This window comes from Salvelinus alpinus, chromosome 26, assembly GCF_045679555.1.
Source record: "Salvelinus alpinus chromosome 26, SLU_Salpinus.1, whole genome shotgun sequence".
Lineage (NCBI taxonomy): Eukaryota > Metazoa > Chordata > Actinopteri > Salmoniformes > Salmonidae > Salvelinus > Salvelinus alpinus.
The window spans coordinates 32,211,811-32,233,518 of NC_092111.1; positions in this window are offsets into that span (position 1 = coordinate 32,211,811).

A 21,708-nucleotide genomic window follows, 5' to 3' on the forward strand; every position below is an offset into this window, starting at 1 on the left:
TCAATATGCAAACAATACTCCATAATGACAAAGAAAAAACATGTCTTTTTGGTTGGGGAAAACCCCCAGAAATAGCACAATTACATCATTATTCAGACCCTTTACTCAGTACTTTGTTGAAGCACCTTTGGCAGTGATTACAGCCTCAAGTCTTGGGTATGACGTTACAAGCTTGGCACACCTTTATTTGGGGAGTTTTTCCCATTCTTCTCTGCAGATCCTCTCAAGCTCTGTCAGGTTGGATGGGTAGCCTCGCTGCACAGCTATTTTAAGGTCTTTCCAGAGATGTTCGATTGGGTTCAAGTCCGGGCTCTTCCTGGGCCACTCAAGGACCTTCAGAGACATGTCCCGATGCCTCTCCTGCATTGTCTTGGCTGTATGCTTTGTCCTGTTGGAGGGTGAACCTTGGCCCCAGTCTGAGGTCCTGAATGCTTTGGAGCAGGTTTTCATCAACAATCCCTCTGTATATTGCACCGTTCATCTTTCCCTCGATTCTGACTAGTCTCCCAGTCCCTGCCGCTGAAAAATATCCCCTCAGCATGATGGTGCCACCACCATGCTTCACCGTAGGGATGGTGTCAGTTTACTCCGGATGTGACGTTTGGCAATCAGGCCAAATAGTTCAAGCTTGGTTTTGTCAGACCAGATAATCTTGTTTCTCTTGGTCAGAGTCCTTTAGGTGCCTTTTGGCAAACTCCAAGTGGGCTGTCATGTGCCTTTTACTGAGGAGTGGCTTCCATCTGGCCACTCTACCATAAAGTGCTGCAGAGATGGTTGTACTTCTGGCAGGTTCTCCCACCTCCACCCTAGGAACTCTAGAACTCTCTCTTAGAGTGACCATCGGGTACTTGGTCACCTCCACGGATTGCTCAGTTTGGCTGGGCTGCCAGCTCTAGGAACAGTCTTGGTGATTCCAAACTTCTTTCATTTAAGAATGATGGAGGCCACTGTGTTCTTGGGGACCTTCAATGCTGCAGACATTTTTGGTACCCTTCCCCAGATCTTTGCCTCGACACAATCCTGTCTCGGAGCTCTACGGACAATTCCGTCAACATCATGGCTTGGTTTCTGCTCTGACATGCACTGTCAACTGTGGAACCTTCAATAGACAGTTGTTTGCCTTTCCAAATCATGTCCAATCAATTCAATTTACAACAGGTCGACTCCAATAAAGTTGTAGAAACATCTCAAGGATGATCAATGGAAACAGGATGCACCTGAGTTCAGTTTCAAGTCTCATAGCAAAGGGTCTGAATACTTATGTAAATAAAAAATCTGGTTATTATTTTCAATTCATTTGTCATTATGGGGTATTGTGTGTAGATTGATGAGGAAAAATAATAATGTAGTCAATTTTAGAAAAAGGCTGTAACATAACAAAATTAGGAAAAAGTCACGGGGTCTGAATACTTTCTGAATGCACTGTATATCAATTAATTGGTGAGGGCACAAGAACAGTCTGCAGCACCCGGCATCACCCGGCATGGACTCGGAAATAAAATGTCTACTGTTTGCTGATGATCTGGTGCTTCTGTCCCCAACCAAGGAGGGCCTACAGCAGCAGCTAGATCTTCTCCACAGATTCTGTCAGACTTGGGCCCTGACAGTGAACATCAGTAAGACAAAAATAATGGTGTTCCAAAAAAGTTCCAGTTGCCAGGACAACAAATACAAATGATATCTAGACACTATTGCCCTAGAGCACACAAAGAACTCTACCTATCTCGACCTAAACATCAGCACCACAGGTAACTTCCACAAGGCTTTGAACGATCTAACAGACAAGGCAAGAAAGACCTTCTATGCCTTCAAAAGGAACATAAAACCCTACATCCCAATTAGGATCTGGCCAAAAATACTTCAATAAATTACAGAACCCATTGCCCTCTATGGTTGTGAGGCCTGGGGTCGACTCACCAACCAATAATTCACTAAATGAGACTAACACCCAATTGAGACTCTGCCTGCAGAATTCTGCAAAAATATGCTTTGAGTACAACGCAAAACCCCAAACAATGCATGCAGAGCAGAATTAGGACTATACCCACTGGTTATCAAAATCCGGAAAAGAGCTGTTAAATTCTACAACCACCTAAAAGGAAGCGATGCCCACACATTCCACCACAAAGCCATCACCTACAGAGAGATGAACCTGGAGAAGAGTCCCTTCAGCCAGCTGGTTCTGAGGCTCTGTTCACAAACACAAACAGACCCCACAGAGCCCCAGGCCAGCAACACAATTAGACCCAACCAAATTATGAGAAAGCAAAAAGATAACTATTTGACACATTGAAAAGATTTAACAAAAAAACTGAGCAAATTGGAATGCTATCTGTCCCGAAACAGAGAGTACAATGTGGCAGAATACCTGACCACTGTGACTGACACAAAATTAAGAAAATACTTGACTATGTACAGACTCAGTGAGCATAGCCTTGCTATCGAGCGAGGTCGCCATCGACAGACCTGGCTCTCAAGAGAAGAGATGAGGTGGAAACTGAGCTACACTTCCTAACCACCTGCCAAATGTATGACCACATTAGAGACACATATTTACTACAGATTACACAGACCCACAAAGAATTTGAAAACAAATCCAACATTCATAAACTCCCATATCTGTTAGGCGAAATACCACAATCTGCAGTCACAGCAGCAAGGTTTGTGGCCCGTTGCCATGAAAACAGGGCAACCAGTGGAGCACAAACAACACTGTAAATACAACCAATACTAATCTGTTTATTTATCTCCCCCCACTATTTGTACTACAACTATTTGCACATTGCTAAAACACTGCTAAACACATAGCTGATAATATAACACTTGAAATGCCTTAATCTTTTTAAAACCTTTTTGAGTGCAATGTTTACTGCTAATTTCTAATAGATTGTGTTGATGTTGTTAAATTTGTTTCTTCTTACTTTTGTTTATTTCAATTTCCGTGGCAATGCAAACCTATGTTTCCCATGCCAATAAAGCCCCTTTGAATTGAATTGAGAGAGAGCGAGAGACAGAATTTGATTGAAATTCTATGCTAGCTAGCATTAGCAGCACCCTCCTTGCTGGAGGGCCTAATAACTGCTGGAGGTGAACAGTGGTCAGGTTACATGGGTGGCTGGGTAATGGGGTCAAGGTGATCTCTATCGGATGTCAGTGGAAAAGCGGTTGAATTTGAGACCTGGTGCTCAGACTGGCAGAGTTCAGAAATGTGATCGATCGGTTTGTCCTTTTCTATACAGAGTTTTATCAGGGAGCCCTGGCTTTGAGAAAGTGGTGTAGAACAAGGAGGAGGGATAGAGGGATGTAGGGATGGAGAGATGGTAGGAAGGGCTAGGTTCCTGGATCCAGATTAAGCTCCTGGACTAAAAAAACATGCTCAATGGAGTATTTTAAAGGAAAGTGCTTTCCAGTTGAGGAATGGGCATAATCTGAGTCTGGGAAACAGTTCCTTTTCTACAGTCTAGTGCCCTCAAACTCAACTCTGGACCTCGAAGCCAGTTCCACTGCATGTGTTCATTGTTCCCCTCTAATCAGGGACTGATTTAGACCTGGGACACCAGGTGTGTGCAATTAATTATCAGGTAAAACAGAAAACCAGCAGGCTCCAGACCTCGTAGGGTCAGAGTTAAGTACCCCTGGCCTTAAAGACCATAAAGAATTTAGCAAAATGTGGTTTAGAAAGAAGTATGGAGGATATGGAAAGTGCTTTCCAGTTGAGGAATGGGCATAATCTGAGTCTGGGAAACAGTTCCTTTTCTACAGTCTAGTGCCCTCAAACTCAACTCTGGACCTCGAAGCCAGTTCCACTGCATGTGTTCATTGTTCCCCTCTAATCAGGGACTGATTTAGACCTGGGACACCAGGTGTGTGCAATTAATTATCAGGTAAAACAGAAAACCAGCAGGCTCCAGACCTCGTAGGGTCAGAGTTAAGTACCCCTGGCCTTAAAGACCATAAAGAATTTAGCAAAATGTGGTTTAGAAAGAAGTATGGAGGATATGGAGGAATTTTATTTATTTATTTTATTTAACTAGGCAAGTCAGTTAAGAACAAATTCTTATTTACAATGACGGCCTACCAGGGAACAGTGGGTTAACTGCCTTGTTCAGGGGCAGAATGACAGATTTTTACCTTGTCAGCTCGGGGTTTCGATCTAGCAACCTTTCGGTTACTGGGCCAACGCTCTAACCACTAGGCTACCTGCCGCCCCAATGGGGAGAGGATGGGGAGAGGGGAAGGAGAAAAAGAGGGGGAAGACTTCACTCTCTCTTTCCTGATAGGCTGGTGGCAGCCAGTCTGGTGTCTTAGACATGGAAATTGAGACAGCCACTAAGATATGTCTCCTCAGTCTGAGTGTCATACATATTGGCATGCAAGTCAATGACAGAATTTGCTTTTAAATCAAACCAAGTCAAGGTAGCAAACGGGAGCTAAACTACAAGGATTCCTCTGCAAATTGAAACGCGGTGCGTAATTGACTTTATAATGTGTTTACAAATGAGGTCTCTCCCTCGTGTGTGTTTGTGCATTTATGCAGTTGTGTGTGTGCGTGCGTGTGCGTGCGTGTGTGTGCGTTTATCAGTTTGTGTGTGTACTCACCCATAAGAGAATACAGTTTATAATCTGAATGTCCCTTTTTGTAATTATACCGGGGGAGATTGCAAATGACTGGTAATAAAGTCAAGCCCAATCTGCATTATCACTTTAAATGAATGTACACTGCTAATGTAAACACTGATCTTGATTCTTAATCATCACAAAGTCAGTACATAGTATATACACATAAACGCTAATAATGAAAATATTGATTTAATAAAGTGGTTTAAATTAGGAGAAGAAAACAAAAGGGGAAGAGAGCAGGCTGTAGAGGTTTTACTGTGGGAGAGAGAGAGAGAGAGAGAGAGAGAGAGAGAGAGAGAGAGAGAGAGAGAGAGAGAGAGAGAGAGAGAGAGAGAGAGAGAGAGAGAGAGAGAGAGAGAGGGAGAGGGAGAGAGAGAGGGAGAGAGAGAAGAAGAGAGTGAGGGAGAGAGTGAGTGAGAGGGTGAGTGAGGGAGAGGGAGAGAGTGAGGGAGGGAGTGAGGGAGAGAGGGAGAGTGAGGGATAGTGAGAAAGTGAGAGAAAGAGATAACTTTTGGGAAATGATGAGGATGTATCTCAAGTGATGAATGATTTATCGACCCTAATTAACGTTGTACTTCCAACAAAAGACTAAAAGCTTTTTCCAATACATTTGAAAGTTAAAAAAGGGAGTTATGCTATGAAAATGGAGATAGAATGAGTCGATGTAAAGGGACTAGAGAGAGCGTCTCTGTGTTTCCGCCGCCAGCTGAAGCGAGGATGTTTTAAATAGCGCTTAATCAAGCGGACAGGGTTAGTCACAAAGTGGTATCATTATGCTCTCTCTGTGTAAAAGGCCTCACACCACTTTAGTCTCCTGAGAAGAGCGGATCTCTCTCCCTCTCCCCTGATCCGACATGCGTTTGTGCACTGTTTTGTTTTACAGCCCCTCTCTCCAGTCTGCACCTCTTATCTTCCTCTCAGAGCTCAATGTCCCCGGTCACGTGATCTAACAGCCCTGACAGACATCCCTCCTCCCTACAGTATCAACAGAAATGGGCTATGCTGGACCACACAAGTGTGTGTACGTGTGTGTGTGTGCCTGGCGATGTGTGTTCTCACAGACGTTTTTTTCAGGGCTGACAGTTTTCAGAAATTTAGAGGCCCCTCTGCTAACAGTCACAAACCCCACCTTCAGTGCCCCCTTCAGTGCGATGCTGGTAATGGATCAAATGAATCAGCTACAGCAGATGAATATGAGGAGGATACACAACTGTGTGGTTGTCCCTCATCTGACAACACATTATCTCGCCCATAGTGTGTTCATGAGAAGCACCGAATGAAGACTGAAAACTCACCCGTGACCTTTCGTGACCTCTTGCAGCCATCGACTGACTGATAGACCGACCTTACGTCATCACGCTTTGGTGATCGTCGTGACAACCTGTCACTTCAGCACTACCCCGAATTGACCGCCCCTTCCAGAATGTTCTCCCCCTCGGGACCTAGTGGTTCAACTCAGAGGAGACTTCTTTAAAGTGAGAGATAACCACTGAGTAATCAACTACTTCAAAGATGTGTTCCAAAATGAGAAAAATAAAGGAAGAACTGGAAGAAGCAGAATACACAGCATACAAGAGAATGGCCTCAACTGAGTCTCACTCACCGTTGAAGTATGTTGGTATTCTCCTGGCCATAGCTTTCTTTCTCAGATGGCGTTAATCACAAGGAGACAGGAAAGCAAGAGTCAACACAAATGGTTCAGTCGAAGGTTGAATTGATGGCTGGATTACATTGTATCATATGTGAAACTGAGGTCAGTAGGGATAAAGGAGACAGAGAAGGGTGAGAGAGAAATAGAGACATATAGAGAGAGGAGAGGGGAGAGATTAAGAGGGAGAGATAGAGAGGGAGAGGGACAAGCGAGTGAGAAAAAGGAAGAGAAGCAAGCTAGAAAAAGAAAGGACAGTGGTGATGAGCATGAACGCCCAGTAATGACAACTCAGGGTGTTGTTGTATTGTGGATCGTCCCTGGTCTGGTGGTCTCCTGAGAGTTCTTAATGGATACTGTTGTTGAGTCCCAAATGGCAGCCTATTCCCTACATAGAGTCTTATGGACAGGATATAATGACCCTTAATGAGGGATAAGGCCACAGACGGCGAGCAGTGAGCACTTTCGCCCCATTTCCCTCTTAGATAACACACACAGGCAGGGCCGGAATTGATGGACATTTAAAGCAGGTAAGAGAAAATAGGTGCATTAGAGGAAGAGAGACAGAAATAGAGAGATTGAGGGGAGAGAGAGAGAGAGATTGAGGAGAGAGGAGAGGGAGGAGAGAGGAGAGAGAGAGAGAGGGAGGAGAGAGAGAGAAGAGAGAGAGAGGGAGGAGAGAGAGAGAGAGAGAGAGAGAGAGAGAGAGAGAGAGAGAGAGAGAGAGAGAGAGAGAGAGAGAGAGAGAGAGAGAGAGAGAGAGAGAGAGAGAGAGAGAGAGAGAGAGAGAGAGAGAGAGAGAGGGAGAGAGAGAGAGAGAGAGAAAGAGAGAGAGAGAGAGAGAGAGAGAGAGAGAGAGAGAGAGACAGAGAGAGAGAAAAAAAAAAGATTCTTAAAGAAAATATAGATTTAGAGTTAGATAAACTTGGATTTTTTGTCAGGAACATATACGGGATGCTACCCTCTACAACATAACCTTCACTCCAAATCAAAACTCAAAACCTAAAATCTGATTATGGACGGAATTACAGAATCACCTGGAAGGCTTACAACTACCAAAGATTATTATTCCAACACAATACAGCAAATGCTCTGGAAAACAACAGAAACCTGAAAACACCATCCAACCAGGAACTGAGTGAGTAATGTTTAGTCTGAAGCTATATTTTATTTCCAAAAGTCAAGATGAAAAATACATCACATTACTTTATAAGGACTGAATTAGCACTGACGTGTCAAGTGAGAGGTGTCAAAGCCCTTTAGCCCAACAATGGCAGGAGAGTCGCACAGTCTACTCCAACCAAATGGAGAGGCCTTAGAAGCTGCCTCCCGCTGTTCAGAGGTAATTCAAATACAGTACCCTGTGTATGTAAAGAATGATAAGACACGATAAGAGCACAAAATAAAGCTCCTTATGGAAAATCAAGAGACACTTTTTGCTGACTATTATAAAAATGGGAACATCAGCAACCTCATCTTCCACACAGACCATCCCCTGGCATGACACTGTGCTATATTAGCACACTACCCCTCTGTTAAGAGAGGGGGTGTTAACGAGGAGTGGAAACTCAGGATACTAGACAACGAGGACTCTGAGTTAATATAAATCTCTATAAGTCTGGGAGAGTATTGGTACAGGGCAACCCCAAACAGTTTCAGCTGGACTTTCACCTAATCAAAGAATTAGCCCAGCAGGAGAAGCTCTCCCTTGAGAAAGATACCCCCACCCCAAGCAGGTCAGACCAGACCTCTTCATTATATAACCCCACAGACGAGCAACCCCAAGCGGAAAGTCAACCTCCCAGCACAGAGTACTAACCCCTCATTGAAATGAAGGATACATTTACCCAGTCAGCACAGACCCAGACAACAGTCCAGCACAACAACACCCCCTTAACCAGACCCGGAGAGCTGGAGGTGGAGAGAGACATATCTGCACTCTGGACTGTGGTGAGACAACTTCAACAGGAGAAAAAGCAGGAGCAGGAGAAGAACAGAGTACTAGAGGAGAGGATCAGACTGCTGGAGGAGAGGGTGAGGGGGATGGCATGTGACAGAGAACGACCCACTAGAGAGGTGGCCACCCCCGCAGAGAAGCCAGCAGAACAGCCCACCTCAGCTCCCGACAAAAGTCTTGACACCACAGCAGAACAGTCCACCCCAGACCCTGACCATGTCGACATCACAGCGGGACAGACACATGAAGAAGCCCGGTCCCAAGGGATGTCACCCCCTCTGATCACACCTGTCAGCCCTCCTGACAACCCCCCCACACCCACTGAGGACAAACACAAGACACAGATTGTACTCCTTTGAGCACATTGAGGACCCACGCCGAAAGGACCTACATCAAGACAACAACACCACTAGCCACATCCACACCCCCACCCAATCAACACCCACCCAAGTCAACCATGCCCACACCCCATTTAGGCCCCCCTCAGATCAGACCTATGCCCCTCCTGCCCACCCCAAGCACCCCACCTCCGCAAAGAGGGCCTCAACATGGAAGTCACACATACGCCCAGGCCGTGAGCAGGCAAACAGGCCCAACACCCACTCTTACGCTAACCCAAGCTAATGGCATGTACCAGATGCTCAGCAGGCTCTGCTCACACTTACTGGCCTGAGGCCAAACCACACAATTAACAACATTGGACCCTTTATGGAACACAAAGCCTTCACTATCTCATCCTGGAATATGCAAGGCCCGAGGTCATCTGCCTTTGGCCTAAAGAGCAGGAACCTGGACTTCATCAAAGAAATCGGAAATACAGACACTGTCATCCTACAAGAAACATGGTATAGAGGAGACGGACCCACTGGTTGCCCTCTAGGTTACAGAGAGCTGGTAGTCCCATCCACCAAACTACCAGGTGTGAAACAGGGAAGGGACTCAGGGGGTATGCTAATTTGGTATAGAGCAGACCTAGCTCCCTCCATTAAATTAATCAAAACAGGAACACTTTACATTTGGCTAGAAATTCAAAAGGAAATGATCTTAAGAGAGAAATATTTATTTCTGTGTGCTACCTATATCACCCCACTAGAATCCCCATACTTTAATGAAGACAGCTTCTCCATCCTGGAGTGGGAAATTAATCATTTCCAGGCCCAGGGACATGTACTCGTCTGTGGCAACCTAAATGCCAGAACAAGACAAGAACCTGACACCCTCAGCACACAGGGGGACAAACACCTACCTGGAGGTGACAGCATTCCCTCCCCCATATGCCCCCCTAGGCACAACTATGACAACATAACCAACAAAAACGAGTCACAGCTCCTGCAGCTCTGTTGCACGCTGGGTCTGTACATAGTCAATGGTAGGCTTCGAAGGGACTCCTATGGTAGGTACACCTATAGCTCATCACTTGGCAGTAGTACTGTAGACTACTTTGTCACTGACCTCAACCCAGAGTCTCTCAGAGCGTTCACAGTCAGCCCACTGCAGCCCTATCAGATCACAGTAAAATCACAGTCTACTTGAACAGAGCAATACTCAATCATGAGGCATCAGTGCTGAATAAACTGCATAATATTAAGACATGCTACAGATGGAAGGAATGTAGTGTAGAAACCTACCAAAAAACAATTAGTCAACAACAAATTCAATCCCTTTTAGACAACTTCCTGGACAAAACATTCCACTGTAATAGTGAAGGTGTAAACTTGACAGTAGAAACTCTTAACAGTATACTTGACCTCTCAGCTTCCCTATCAAATATAAAAATTCCAACAGAAAATCTAAGAAAACTAACAGCAATGACAAATGGTTTGATGAAGAATGCAAAAACCTAAGAAAGAAATTGAGAAACCTGTCCAACCAAAAACATAGAGACTCATAAAACCTGAGTCTACGCCTTCACTATTGTGAATCACTAAAACACTACAGGAATACACTATAGAAAAAGAAGGAACAGCATGTCAGAAATAAGCTCAATGTAATTGAAGAATCCATAGACTCTAACCACTGCTGGGAAAATTGGAAAACACTAAACAAACAACAACACAAATTATCTATCCAAAATGGAGATAAACCACTTATCCTGTCTTTTTGGCCCTATAACAAAGAACAAAGAACAAACAGCAAAAACATATACATGATCAAATACTTTGACTATGTACAGACTCAGTGAGCATAGCCTTGCAATTGAGAAAGTCCGCCGTAGGTAGACCTGGCTCTCAAGAGAAGACAGGCTATCTGCACACTGCCCACAAAATGAGGTAGAAACTGAGCTGCACTTCATAACCTGCCAAATGTATGACCATATTAGAGACACATATTTCCCTCAGATTACACAGATCCACAAAGAAATTGAAAAAGAAACCTTATTTTGATAAACTCCCATATCCACTGGGTGAAATAACACAGTGTGCCACCACAGCAGCAAGATTAGTGACCTGTTGCCACAAGAAAGGGGCAACCAGTGAAGAACAAACACCATTGCAAATACAACCCATATTTATGTTTATTTATTTTCCCTTTTGTACTTTAACCATTTGCACATCGTTACAACACTGTATATATACATAATATGACATTTGCAATGTCTTCATTCATTTGGAACTTCTGTGAGTGTAATGTTTACTGTTCATTTTTATTGTTTATTTCACTTTTGTATATAATCTACTTAACTTGCTTTGGCAATGTTAACATATGTTTCCCATGCCAATAAAGCGCCTTGAATTGAATTGAGATTGAGGGGAGAGGGAGAGGGAGAGAGAGAGAGAGAGCGAGGGGGAGAGAGAGATTGAGGGGGGGAGAGAGCGATTGAGGGGGGGGGGGGGGAGATTGAGGGGAGGGGGAGAGAGATTGAGGGGAGAGAGAGAGAGATCGAGGGGAGAGAGAGAGAGAGATCGAGGGGAGAGAGAGAGAGATCGAGGGGAGAGAGAGAGAGAGAGAGAGAGAGAGAGAGAGAGAGAGGGGAGAGAGATTGAGGGGAGAGAGAGAGAGGGAGAGAGAGAGAGAGAGAGAGAGGGGAGGGGGGGAGGGGAGAGAGAGAGAGAGGGAGAGAGAGAGAGAGGGAAGAGAGAGAGAGAGAGCGAGAAAGACAGTTTGAAAATGAGAGATTTTTTGCCTACCATTTGGATGAGGCTCTCCTGGATTCTGTTCAGTGTTGTTCTCAGTCGGCTGCTGATCAAACCCAGACCTGATGATTCATACTGCAGAAGACACACACACAGGCACATTAATTGGCGCACACAGACACACACACAGACACACACACAATCTAACCACAAACTAATCTTAGGATAGAATAGAGATTAGAGGGGGGGAAGCTATATCTTCTCAGTTTGGGAGCATTGTGAATGACTCTACCATCTCTCTAGCGGTTAAGAGTGTTTGGCCAGTAACCGAAAGGTCGCTGGTTCGAATCCCCGAATCGGCAAGGTAGAAAAATCTGCTGTTCTGACCTTGAGCAAGGCAGTTAACCCCCAAGAACATCTGGGCGCCGATGATGTGAACATTGATTAAGGCAGCCCCCCACACCTCTCTGATTCAGAGGGTTAAATGTGGAAGACACCGATGACGTGAACATTGATTAAGGCAGCCCCCCACACCTCTCTGATTCAGAGGGTTAAATGTGGAAGACACATTTCAGTTGAATACATTCAGTTTTACAACTGACTAGGTATCCCTCTTTCCCTCTTCACATTACCATGACAGAGTAGGGCCTGCAGCCTGTCTCACACCACATTACCATGACAGAGTAGGGCCTGCAGCCTGTCTCACACCACATTACCATGACAGAGTAGGGCCTGCAGCCTGTCTCACACCACATTACCATGACAGAGTAGGGCCTGCAGCCTGTCTCACACCACATTACCATGACAGAGTAGGGCCTGCAGCCTGTCTCACACCACATTACCATGACAGAGTAGGGCCTGCAGCCTGTCTCACACCACATTACCATGGCAGAGTAGGGGCATGTAGCTAGTATCATACCACATTACCATGACAGAGTAGGGCCTGCAGCCTGTCTCACACCACATTACCATGACAGAGTAGGGCCTGCAGCCAGTCTCACACCACATTACCATGACAGAGTAGGGCCTGCAGCCAGTCTCACACCACATTACCATGACAGAGTAGGAGCCTGGAGCCAGTCTCACACCACATTACCATGACAGAGTAGGGCCTGCAGCCAGTCTCACACCACATTACCATGACAGAGTAGGGCCTGCAGCCAGTCTCACACCACATTACCATGACAGAGTAGGAGCCTGCAGCCAGTCTCACACCACATTACCATGACAGAGTAGGAGCCTGCAGCCAGTCTCACACCACATATCCGTCCTTGTCTGAACCAATATTTACCATTACCAAAAAAGGTGTTGTTTTGATTTCCTGATGTGAAAGTGACAATAGAGAAGATAAGTGTCTAGAAGATCACACTGCAGTTTTTGAAGGATGCAGTTTATGGGTCTCAACACTACTCCACTAATAACGGGGCTGGAGCACCAGTCTTACCCAGCAGAAAGGGGCAACAGGCCTGGCTGGACCAGCCTCCCTGACCCCCGGGCATAGACGGGTTAGGGGCTGGCTTGGGAGCAGCAAGGGCAAAAAAACTGCAACAATGGTGCAAATTAAACAATGACCTGGAGGAGCAACATAAATCAAACAAAGGCAATATAATGAAAGAAGTGTTTTGTTATTTGGAGGACCAGATGGAGTGTTGGAAAAAGAGGGGTTTTAGAGAGCTGTTCTAGTGTTTGTCCTTCATACACTAATTTGAAGGGGATGATATAAGTGCGTGTGAGTGAGTGAGTTAGTGAGTGTGTGTTTGTGTGTGTGAGTGAGTTAGTGAGTGTGTGTTTGTGTGTGTGCATGCACGTGTGTACCCAGAGAGAGAGATAGATAGGCAGGGTTGGTTTAGATATTGTGTAAACATCAGCCTCTCAAAACCCGGTAGACAGACGGCTGTCAAGGGGACAATAAACAGGATCTCCCACTAATGTTCAGATTTCTGCTAACTTTCTATTCAAGTGACAGCATCCCTCTCTCACTCACACTCTCACTCACACTGTTTCTCATTCACTCTCTCTCTCACTCATTCACACTCTCCCTCACTCATTCACACTCTCTCTCACTCATTCACACTCTCTCTCACTCATTCACACTCTCTCTCACTCATTCACTCTCACTCATTCACACTCACTGTCTCTCATTCACACTCTCACTGTCTCTCATTCACACTCTCACTCATTCACACTGTCTCTCATTCACACTCTCACTCATTCACACTGTCTCTCATTCACACTCTCACTCATTCACACTGTCTCTCATTCACACTCTCACTCATTCACACTGTCTCTCATTCACACTCTCACTCATTCACACTGTCTCTCATTCACACTCTCACTGTCTCTCATTCACACACTCACTCATTCACACTGTCTCTCATTCACACTCTCACTCATTCACACTCTCACTCATTCACACTCTCACTCATTCACACTGTCTCTCATTCACACTCTCACTCATTCACACTGCCACTCATTCACACTCTCACTGTCTCTCATTCATACTCTCACTGTCACTCATTCACACTCTCTCTCACTCTCTCACTCACACTGTCTCACCCATTCACTCTCACTGTCTCTCATTCACACCCTCTCTCACTCAATCTTACTCTCACTCATTCACACTCTCCCTCACTCATTCACACTCTCTCTCACTCATTCACACTCTCTCTCACTCATTCACACTCTCTCTCACTCATTCACTCTCACTCATTAACACTCACTGTCTCTCATTCACACTCTCACTGTCTCTCATTCACACTGTCTCTCATTCACACTCTCACTCATTCACACTGTCTCTCATTCACACCCTCTCTCACTCAATCTTACTCTCACTCATTCACACTCTCTCTCACTCATTCACACTCTCTCTCACTCATTCACACTCACTGTCTCTCATTCACACTCTCACTGTCTCTCATTCACACTGTCACTCATTCACACTCTCTCTCACTCACACTGTCTCACCCATTCACTCTCACTGTCTCTCATTCACACCCTCTCTCACTCAATCTTACTCTCACTCATTCACACCCTCACTCACTCTCTCTCACTCATTCACACTCTCTCTCACTCACAGTCTATCTCTCACTCATTCACACTCTCTCTCACTCATTCACACTCTTTCTCACTCATTCACACTCTCTCTTACTCATTCACACTCTCACACACACACTCTCACTCACACTGTCTCTCATTCACACTCTCTATCACTCACACTGTCTCTCACTCATTCACTCTCTCACTCATTCACACTCTCACACACACACTCTCTCTCACGCTGTCTCTCACTCTGACACTCATTCACACTGACACTCACGCACTCACACTGACACTCACTGACACTCACTCACACTCACTCACTGACACTTGACACTCACTGACACTCACTCACACTCACTCACATTCACTCACACTCACTCACTGACACTTGACACTCACTGACACTCACTCACACTCACTGACAACTGACTCACACTGGCACTCACTCACACTCACTGACACTCACAGTCACTCACACTGACACTCACTCACACTGACACTCACTCACACTCACTCACACTGACACTCACTCACACTCACTGACACTCACTGACACTCACTCACACTGACACTCACTAACTCACTGACACTCACTCACTGACACTCACTCACACTCACTCACTGACACTCACTCACACTGACACTCACTCACACTGACACTCACTCACACTGACACTCACTCACACTGACACTCACTCACACTGACACTCTCATTCACACTCTCTCTCTCATTCACACTCTCTCAATTCAATTCAATTCAATTCAAGGGGCTTTATTGGCATGGGAAACATGTGTTAACATTGCCAAAGCAAGTACTCTCTCTCTCTGTCTCTCTCACTCAATTCAATTTCAATTTAAGGGCTTTATTGGCATGGGAAACATGTGTTTACATTGCCAAAGCAAGTGAAATAGATAAACAAAAGTGAAATAAACAAACAGTAAACATCACACTCAGTAGGTATCTCAGATAGGGGGGAGTGAGGCCTAAGAGGGTTTTATAAATAAGCATCAACCAGTGGGTCTTGGGACGGGTATATAGAGATGACCAGTTTACAGAGGATTATAGAGTGCAGTGATGTGACCTAGAAGGTGCATTGGTGGAAAATCTGATGGCCGAATGCTAAAGTACATCTAGCCGCTCGAGAGCACCCTTACCTGCCGATCTATAAATTCCGTCTCCGTAATCTAGCATGGGTAAGATTGTCATCTGAATCAGGGTTAGTTTGGCAGCTGTGGTGAAAGAGGAGCAATTACAATAGTGGAAACCAAGTCTAGATTTAACCTTAGCCTGCAACTTTGATATGTGCCGAGAGAAGGACAGTGTACCGTCTAGCCATACTCCCACGTACTTGTATGAGGTGACTACCTCAAGCAATAAACCCTCAGAGGTAGTAATCACACCTGTGGGGAGAGGGGCATTCTTCTTACCAAACCAAGGTTAAGGGCAGAGAAAGCTTGTTGGACACAAAGAAAGCTTTGTTGTAGAGCATTTAACACAAAATCCGGGGAGGGGCCAGCTGACTATAAGACTATCATCTGCATATAAATGGATGAGAGAGCTGCCTGAGCTATGTTGATGAGGTAAATTAAGTAGAGAGTGGGGCCTAGGATCGAGCCTTGGGGTACTCCATTGGTAACAGGCAGTGGTTGAGACAGCAAATGTTCTGACTTTATACACGGCACTCTTCGAGAGAGGTAGTTAGCAAACCAGAGCAAAATAGAAATTGGCCTATAACAGATAGGATCAGCTTGATCTCCCCCTTTAAATAAAGGATGAACCGTGGCTGCCTTCCAAGCAATGGGAACCTCCCCAGCGAGAAGAGACGGGTTAAAAAGTTCAGAGATAGGCTTGGCGATGATAGGGGCAGCAACCTTAAAGAAGAACGAGTCTAAACCATCTGACCCAAATGGTTTTTTGGGGTCAAGTTTAAGGAATTCCTTTAGCACCTCAGACTCAGTGACCGCCTGCAGGGAGAAACGTTGTAGCGGGGCAGGTGAAAAAGAGGGAGGACCATCGGGGATAGTCACATTAGAAGGAGAAATGTTAGACGGGCAAGGAGGCATGGCAGAGACAAATAGGAATCCTGACTTAATGAAGTGGTGATTTAAAGAGCTCAGCAATGTGCTCCTTGTCAGTAACAACCACATCAACAACATTAAGGAACATGGGCAGCTGTGAGGAGGAGGGTTCATTCTCAAAGTTTATTTTCCTTTAACCGTTTTCCAAAACTTCATCTATGACATGTCAGGACAGGTCGTTTCAATGAGCAGCCATTACGAACACAGGCTGTAAAACAGTGATCACTAAGGTCATTACAGAAAACACCAGACTGATACCTATCAGGATTATTTGTGAGGATAACATCAAAGAGAGTAGCCTTTTCTGGGTGTTTGGAGTCATATCTTGTGGGATAGGTAATAATCTGAGAAAGATTTAGGGAGTCCCATTGTTTTAGGATTTGGTCAGGTGGTTTAAGCATGTCCCAGTTTAGGTCACCTAGCAGTACAAATTCAGCTTTTACAAGAGCATAAATCACTGAAGCAGATATCAGAGCACAAATCAGAATTGGTACTAGCAACAGTAGATGGGCCAGGGTGTACATGCACATTTCCAGATATAATCAGCAGTAATACATTCAGGGCACGGCAGAGAAAAGGGAGAGCTCTGCAGTGTTGATTTATGACATCTGAATGTGCATTAGATCATATTGTACAGCAATTTCATCAGGTAACATGAATACAAAGCCGGCGAGAGGTGGTTAGAATAGGATGGCAAGGCCAAGAGTCTGCATAAACAATAGAGAGTCAGAGTCCCGAGTGTGGAACTAACATAGACTGTCCCACGGATGGGTAAACAAGCAAGTTCATAGTCAACAAAGCACGCAGGAGTGATGAGGCAAATAGCATAAAGCACAAGCAAAAAATATAACAACTTGGGGCTAGCCATTGTAAGTTCAGAGTCACTCACCTCCACAGTGCATGTGTGCTGGAGGCGAGTAAAAGCTGGGGAGAGATGGGGGAGTGTGGCAGGGGTACCTATACCAGACAGGGGGAGACAGGCCAGGGCAGACAGTGAACAGAGAGGGGGGAGTGTGTGACAGACAGGGGGAGACAGGCCAGGGCAGACGGTGAACAGATCGCCAGGTGGAATCCAAGCAGTAGTGCAGCAGGCAACGGGAGTAGGTGTCACACCCACTTGGGAGAAGCTTTTATTTCTGGAGGCAGATTTCTTGTAGAAAATCCCAGCTAGCTAGCTGACGTAGGCTAGCAAGTCTCTGTCTGTCTTTTCAGTATCGTGGACTGGTTCTTTACAATGTTCAAACAAAGTTGTCCTGTGGCTGTTGTATTTTGGGGATTTTGAAGAGGACTTCTTCTCTGCACAGATGGAGGGTGCTTCAAAGGCCTCTGCATTTGGGTGTGGAGGGGCTGTGAAACTCTCCTGCCATTGTAAAGCTCAAGAGTTTTCCCGCCTCTCGTTTTCGTACCTCTCGATTCACACTTAAGTGATCATTTTAGGGAGATTCTTTCCTGGCAGCTTGGTAACCGTATTTATTAAGCTTTATAAAACAAAATTACCTAGAGATTATTGTGTTTTACTTTTTGGTTTCAGAAAGTAGGTTCAAAATGAACATTACTCAATAAATTTGTGTTGGATGGTATATCCAGGTTCTGCTGTGTTTCTTCTGCAGGTTTTGGCTTGTTAGAATATTATATATATATATTTTTTTGGTTTCCCTTTTCTTGTGGCAACAGGCCACAAATCTTGCTGCTGTGATGGCACACTGTGGTATTTCACCCAGTAGATATGGGAGTTTATCAAAATTAGATTTGTTTTCAAATTATTTGTGGGTCTGTTTAATCTGATTGAAATATGTGTCTCTAATATGGTTATACATTTGGCAGGAGGTTAGAAAGTGCAGCTCAGTTTCCACCTCATTTTGTGGGCAGTGTGCACATACGGCAGTGTGCACGTCTTCTCCTGAGAGCCAGGTCTGCCTACGGCGGCCTTTCTCAATAGCAAAGCTATGCTCACTGAGTCTGTACATAGTCAAATACTTTCTTAATGTTGGGTCAGTCTCTGTTATGAGAATTTTGTTATCAATGTTCATAAACTTCAATTAATCTACTCAGTCTGCAACCCAGAGTTTGTAAGATTCTGGTTGAATGAAGCAGACAAGAGACTCAGCTTACAATAGTCAAAATGTTTATTCACGAGAACGTTCTAATCCATTGTACAAAAACATCCATTTTATACTGGCTCCTTACGCACATACCTTCACACAAACAGTAGATATCCTACGCACATACATACAAGTTCAAATCTTAAGCTACGCCTTGCTCAGACAGTCTGTGTTTTTCCACTATACAGATACATTGTTTAATCTGCAACATGTTTCATAATTTTCTGCCAGCCTAACAGTTTCTCCCCTCCACGGGTGGAGACAGAATGTCCTGTAAGGGACACAGTAGTACAACTCGTCTGTCGATAGCTCCTCTTATCATTTGTTTCACACTTGCACCCTGCTTACATACTAAAAAGGAACAAAAGGTCCTTGTTCTAATTCTGACTAAAACTGCACACCTCATCAGATTATAGTTTTATGATTCTAATAAATTTCATACAATTATATGGTTTCAGAGTGGAATTATTTAATCATTTTCTTTAAACATATAAATTATTTTATCAGTCTCTCACTCTCCCACTCTCTCTCACACTCACACATCCTATCACTCTGTTGTTGCTACTGTTTATTATCTGTCACTTTGTTCCTAGTTATATGTACTAGGAATAGTGCATTCGGAAAGTATTCAGACCCCTTGACTTTTTCCACATTTTGTTACATTAGAACCTTATTCTAAAATTGATTAAATTGTTTCTTCCCCCTCATCAATCTACACACAATACGCCATAATGACAAAGCAAAAACAGGCTTTTAGAAATGTTTGCAAAAAATACAAAACTGATATCACATTTACATAAGTATTCAGAACCTTTACTCAGTACTTTGTTGAAGCACCTTTGGCAGCGAATACAGCCTTGCGAATACAGCGAATACAGCTGAATACAGCCTTGAGTCTTCGTGGGTATGATGCTACAAGCTTGGCACACCTTTATTTGGGGAGTTTCTCCCATTCTTCTCTGCAGATCAGGTTGGACGGGGAGCATCGCTGCACAGCTATTTTCTGGTCTCTCCAGAGATGTTTGATCGGGTTCAAGTCCGGGCTCTGGCTGGGCCACTCAAAGACACTCAGAGACTTGTCCCGAAGCCACTCCTGCGTTGTCTTGGCTGTGTGCCTAGGGTCACTGTCCTGTTGGAAGGTGAACCTTTGCCCCAGTTTGAGGTCCTGAGTGCTCTGGAGCAGGTTTTCATCAAGCATCTCTCTGTACTTGGCTCACTTCATCTTTCCCTCAATCCTGACTAGTCTCTCAGTCCCTGCCGCTGAAAAACATCCCCCCCAGTATGATGCTGCCACCACCATGCTTCACCGTCGGGATGGAGCCAGGTTTCCTCCAGACGGGACGCTTGGCATTCAGGCCAAAGAGTTCAATCTTGGTTTCATCAGACCAGAGAATCTTGTTTCTTATAGTCTGAGAGTCCTTTAGGTGCCTTTTTTGCAAACTCCAAGCGGACTGTCATGTGCCTTTTTTTCTGAGGAGTGGCTTCCGTCTGGCCACTCTACCATAAAGGCCTGATTGGTGGAGTGCTACAGAGATGGTTGCCCTTCTGGAAGGTTCTCCCATCTCCACAGAGGAATTCTATAGCTCTCTCAGAGTGACCATTGGGTACTTGGTCACCTCCCTGACCAAGGCCCTTCTCCCCCGATTGCTCAGTTTGGCCGGGCGGCCAGCTCTAGGAAGAGTCTTGGTGGTTCCAAACTTCTTCCATTTAAGAATGATGGAGCCACTGTGTTCTTGGAGATCTTAAATGTGCCTCGACACATTCCTGCCTCAGAGCTCTACGGACAATTCCTTCCACCTCATGTCTTGGTTTTTGCTTTGACATGCACTGTCAACTGTGGGACTGTATATAGACAGGTGTGCCTTTCCAAATCATGTCCAATCAATTGAATTTACCACAGGTGTACTCCAATCAAGTTGTAGAAACATCTCAAGAATGTCCAATGGAAACAGGATGCACCAGAGCTCAATTTCAAGTCTCTTAGCAATGGGTCTGAATACTTACGTAAATAAGATCTGTTTTTTTAAGTTTATTACATTTGCAAAAATTTCTAAAAACCTATATTCACTTTAATCAATTTTAGAATAAGGTTGCAACGTAACAAAATGTGGAAGAAGTCAAGGGGTCTGAATACTTTCCGAATGCACTGTACCTCAATTACCTTGTATCCCTGCACATCGACTCAGTACTGGTACCCTTTGTGTATAGCCAAGTTGCCGTTACTCATTGTGTATTTATTATTACGTCTTTTACTTTTATATTAATTCTCAATTTTTGTTTTTTCTGCATTGTTGGGAAGGGCCCTTAAGCATTTCACTGTTAGTCTACACCTGTTGTTTACGAAGCATGTGACGAATAACATTTGATTAGATTAACTCACACTCTCTCTCCCCCATCCCCTTCTCTCCTACGTTCTCCCTCCCTCCCCCTCTACATCCATCTCTCCTCACTGGAATGAGCACAAAAGGGAGTCAGCCTTTCCAAGACGTACCAAGAGGAAAAGCATTTCATCATCTGAATGGTGATGTATTTTCCCCATAAGGTATTTGTAACTCTCCAGATCTCTTCCCCCGTTATTAACTCTGGACAAGAAGGCGTGAACGTCTGCAGCTAATGCATCTCAGCATATGTGTGTGACGGAGGTAATATCGCAGTGGTATATAATGGTGCTTTTATCCTTTGTAATATTAATATTGCTCATTACTCAGGGAACGAGGGGCTTTATATCAACCACTTCTCCTCAATGCTCATGGTATTATAAGCCATCGGTAGGTCACAACAATAACAGCGTTTACGTGCATATACATTTTCAGGGGATTTGTAAATATTCATAAAGTATTAGCATTTGAGTGTGGGTGTCTTGGAATGAGAGCCATATTGAACTGGAAACTAATGAGGAGCGGAAGAGTTATAGAGGCAGGAAGAGAGACAGTTGAAGAAGTAAAGGAAGAGTGAACCCAAAAGGGTGAGAGATGGAGGAGGAAACAGAGATATAAAGCCAGAGAGAGATGGGAGAGAGAGCGTAATATAGAGGAGAGAAAAATACAGAGAGAGAGGAGAGAGAAATACAGAGAGAGAGAGAAATACAGAGAGAGGAGAGAGAAATACAGAGAGAGAGGAGAAAAATACAGAGAGAGAGGAGAGAAATACAGAGAGAGAGGAGAGAAATACAGAGAGAGAGGAGAGAGA